Source organism: Castor canadensis, chromosome X (assembly GCF_047511655.1).
Source record: "Castor canadensis chromosome X, mCasCan1.hap1v2, whole genome shotgun sequence".
Taxonomy (NCBI): Eukaryota; Metazoa; Chordata; class Mammalia; order Rodentia; family Castoridae; genus Castor; species Castor canadensis.
Window position 1 is genome coordinate 66,013,290 of NC_133405.1, and position 5,308 is coordinate 66,018,597.

Sequence of the window (5,308 nt, forward strand, 5' to 3'; positions counted from 1 at the left end):
TGCCAGCTATACATCAGACAAAAGACTGATAACCAGAATATATAGGGAACTTAAGAAACTAAACTCTCCCAAAATCAATGACCCAATTAAGAAATAGGTAACTGAACTAAACAGAACTTTCTCAAAAGAAGAAATTCAAATGGCCAAAAAACAGTTGACTCTCTTAATCTATTTCAAATTTATTTTAGTATAGGTTAATCATCTGAATCTGTCTTCAGCTTATTAGCAAAGTGTTAAAATTGAGTCCTATAATTCTAAAGCTTTCATTCAAGGAGTCCTATAGCACTGAAATGTTAGGAATAATTAATAAGCTTTTTTTCTGTATGTAGTTACTTATGTGGAATATGATACTAGAAAGAAAATAACTCAGTTCAATCTGCCTGGTTGTGTTCATTTGCATACACTATCATTAAACCAAAATTGTGGATGTCATTGTTGTATGGGACAGTTAACTTGGCTTATAACCATGACTACAGGTCACACTTCTAGTTTCAAGAAAATATTTTGCAAATGCATACTATTATTCACAAGGAGTACTGTGTGAGTATTTATGACTAACATAGCATAAACACATCCATATCTCTACAAAAAGCATTGCTACTGACTTTCTCACAAATACAATGGCCTTCGTATGTATAGAATAACAGATAAACAGAATCTTAACTATATATAGATTGGCCTCCCCTGAATGGTAAGTTGTATATTAAAACATGATTGGATGGAAAAATATTGTAAGTTTGTGTATGTTAATTACTGTGTCTCAAAACCAACCTGGGGCTGACATGAATGACATAATTGAGGTAGGAATGCAGATTTTTTATGGCTTCATAAGAACAAAATATATAATGAACTTCTTTTAACAGAGTGTCAAAAATAAATTGACAACTCTCCTTCTTATGAACATTATTCTTTTCTCCATCACATGTTTTGTGTACCTTTGTCAAAATTCAAGTGGTCATAGCTGCATGGATTCATATCTGTGTTTTCTATTCTGTTCCACTGGTCTTCATGTCTATTTTTGTGCTAGCACCATGCTGTTTTTATTGCTATGGCTCTGTAGTGTAGTTTGAAGTTGAGTATTGTAATACCTCCAGCATTACTCTTTTTACTCAGTATTGCCTTGGCTATTCTCAGTCTTTTGTGCTTCCAAATGAACTTCAGGGTTGATTTTTCAATCTCTGTGATGAATATCATTGGAATTTTGGTGTTAACTTCATTGAACATGTAGAATGCTTTTGGTGTGGCCATTTTCACAATGTTGATTCATCTAATCCATGAGCATCTGAGATCTTTTCATCTTCTGTAGTTTACTTTGATTTCTTTCTTCAATAGTTTATAGTTTTTGTTGTGAAATACCTACGCATAAACTGGACAAAAGAAGTCAAAATTTTAAGTATTAACTTTGATTGTCAGAAGATCAAATTTTGCTCCATCCTTTTGTAAAAGTAAATATTCGTGGAGATCAAAAACGGAGTTAATAGTTTTGTAGTAAATTTAGTATACTTAGATCCTCGATTTTGATATTTCTATGCAAATAGATTTTTTCTGAGGAATATTTGTGTTCACTTCAAATTACTCAATTATTTATACACATTTAAAATATATTTTGTCCTGGTGCTGAAGACTTATTACTCTTAGTCAGTGACCTCCATATGCTACTTTTCTATCTGATTACTTACAGCAGGAAATTTTATTTAACTTTAGTAATTATTATCCTTACCACAGCCTGCTAGGTAAATGACTTTTTATTACCATTGATAGATTTTTTTAAATAACATATAATTTGTAGTAAGAATAAAGTACCAAGTACTCACTGAGTATTGCTTATGAATTGGGTACTTCAGTAAGGAACAAATGTGTGTGAGATATGGACTTACCATTTTTCCATGCTCACTTCCCTCTCAAAATCACATTTATAAGAATATCATCCAAGATCTTATCTCTACTACTTTAATTCATTTACTCCTCAGTCATCTGAGATTTGAATTTTTTGCCACCAAAACTATTCTCTTTAAGTAAAGTGGCAATCTACATGTTTCTTTATATCTATGTATCTTATTTCAACTCCCTATTTTCCATAATGATATATATTACAAACAACAAGTTATTTAGATTTATCTGTAGATGCTGAGGACATATTGACTAGATTTCTTGTGCTCAATAAATAGATTGTGACATAAAATTAAACGAAAATTTCTATTGTTTTTATACCTTCCATTTTGAGTATTTTGAGAGTTGTTGTAGTTTTTCTTTTAGATCATTTTTATATACCCTAGACAATAAGAGGAAAAGGTATTTTGTGCATATGTTGTTTACAATTGTGTATCTATTTCACCTATGATGGTTTGGCAAAGAAGTTTTAGGTGAGCTGAAAATAAGTTGGTGAGAAAAATGAATTCAAAGCTGTAGTAGTAAAGTCTTTGTAACACAAAGCGATGGAAATAGTATCCTGAAACACAGTTCAATGGTGATTAGCATTTGTGAGGAAATGGTCTGTGTATAGCAGCAGTTCATTGCTTTATGTTTTAGTTGCACTTGTCAACCTTGGAAACTTTCCCCATTATTAAGATGCAGTGAACCTCATGGAATATTCTATGGTGAGTTTATTTCATTCAGCAATGAATTCCGTAGCTAAGGCAGATATGTTTATTCTCAGTAGTATAGTTACCTTAGGCAATAACAGACCATTAATATGTAAAAAAAATATTGCCAGTTTGACAAAATGTTTACTATTCAAAGGCACAAAAATTATAAAATTTGTCACCAATGCATGTAATTAAATCACTTTATAAGCTTCAGTATAACTAAAAATTAACAACACATTTATAAAATAATTTTCACTTTTTTCCTAAAACTCATTTAGGGAAGAAAGAACAAAAATTAGCATTAATTGAAAACTGACATTTATATAATCCCTATGCATGTACCAGACACTGGGAATAGTATAACGAGTAAAAATGGTCTTTGAACATTCTTGTACATGACAAGGGGAGAACACATATGGGAGGTATGGGGATAGATAGAAAATCCAAAACATGAAAGCGTTTTATGTCCCCACTCCAGAGGAACTAATACAGAATCCTTAAAGGGACAGAGGTCTACACGAGAAGGGGATCAGGAACCAGTGTAAAGATCAGTTAAAGATGAATCCACTTGGGTTGTAACACACTTGTACATGAAAGCAATGCTAGGAATCTCTCTGTATAGCTATCCTTAACTCAACCAGCAAAAACACTTTATCTTTCTTATTATCCCTATGTCTTCTCTTTGACAAAATTAGAGATAAGGGCAGAAAAGGTTCTGCCCGGAAGCAGGGGGAGTTGGGGAGGAGAGAGTAGGGGTAGGGGGCGGGGGGAGAAATTACCTAAACAATGTACACATTTGAGTAAATGAATAATAAAATTTTTTTAAAAAAATAAGTAAAATTAATGCTATGTACCTTGTAAAAAAAATTCTTGTGAAGTAAATATTAATGCCCCAGTTTTACTGATGAGACATTCTCCTAAGATAACTCACATCTTTTGGTTTGATCCCCAAATCTTGGATCTTATACTTTGATGAAGCCTTGGATAATATTGTTGAGGATGCAGTTTCAAATGTTAACAAATTTTTTAGGGTCATTATTGATTTGTATAACAATATTCCCTTGATTTAAAATCTAGTAAAATAGTAAACCATGTTCATCCATTATATTTCAACCATTCTAAGTCCTCACAGTGCCTCCAAAGTACCCTACCCTTGTTCATGTCTGGGCTTTTATTTAACTCCTACTCCTCTTTCAGATCTCCAAACTAAATAATATGTACTTCAGCAAATCCTGTCTGTGCATTTCTTTTCTCTTCTGTCAGCATATTGTAGATTAAGTGCCTTGGCTACATAATGGCGTAGAATAGCGATATATACTTTTCTGATCGAGGCACTTAACGCTATCATAATTACTCTTTTCACATCTTAATTTCCATTCAGCTGCTAAATTTTACACTATTTACTCTTATTTGGGGTTCGACTATTTGAAAAAGTTATTGTGAAGGGATCGTGATAGGAGATTAGACATGGTCCTTAGAAAGTCAGACAAGATATAACCAGGTATAGCAATGAATAGTGTGTTTCCATAGCTTTGAGCAAAGATCTAGAGATGTCATGATAAGGAACATTGTAGGACAGTAGATATTACTAAAGTGAAAATTGCATTTTGGGATAAAATGTGGGATATGATTTCTGTAGTTGGCTAGAGAAGAGATCCATTCATACATTCATTCCTCAATTAATTTATATGTTAGGTCCAAAATAGTGTCTCCAGCTATAGACCTAGGTTTTAACACATAGCCTCTGGGGGACATTTCATATTCAAACCATAGCATTCTGTCCCTGTTGCTAAAGACTCAGAGCCACCTAATATTGCAAAATGCATTTAGTCCAAGTGTTCCCAAAGTCTGAACAATTTCAGCAGTTTTTAAGAGACTTAAGTCAAAAGTCTCTTCTGACATGTAAAGCAAACTCTAGCTGTGAGTCTTAATATCAAAAGGAAAGTTAGATACTCTCAACATACACAGAGTAAACATACCCATTTTAAAAGAGAGGAATAAGAGAGTAGCAAGGAAAGATCAGAACTAAGCAAGACTGAAACCCAGGAGGGAAAACATTAAATCCTGTATCTCCATGTCTGGCATCCAAGGCAGGTAGTAGAGTTATGTGAGATCTAACAGGCTGGGCAACCCTCCCAATGGTCTTTTCATTTGAAGCCCACATGACTTCTTTCTTTGGCAGGTTCCGCTCACTGACTACAGCTGTTTTTAGCAGGTATTCCATGTTCTTGTCACTTCAACATACTGGGATCTCTACTGCAGCTTCTGTTTCACACTCACAGCTTCACACCTTATCCTCTTAGAGTCTTCTTTCAGGGACTCTAACCCTACCACACGTTGCCTGACCTCGCAAGCCTCTCTTTGAAATCTTGGTGAAGTCTTCAAGATTCCATAACTATTGTACTGTACTTGCATCCACCAAGTGGATGATGCCAAGATATGCTGCCAGCTCAAAGAGTATCTGGGATCCCTTGTACCCAGATCTCTGAGTGGCTGAACCTGGGAAAATTTCTCTAGGTGTCACTGTGCCAGCAGGATATCCCAGTGGCCCTCTGTTCTCAAGGGAAAATTATTCAAATGAGTTTACAGTATTACATCCTGGATCCTGCAATGGGTGGGGTCTAGCTAGTTCCTGAGATATCCTCAAGGCATATCTCATATTACCTTACTGCAAACTGCTCAACTTCTTTTTAATGGCACTAATTTCTTTAAGAACCGTGGTC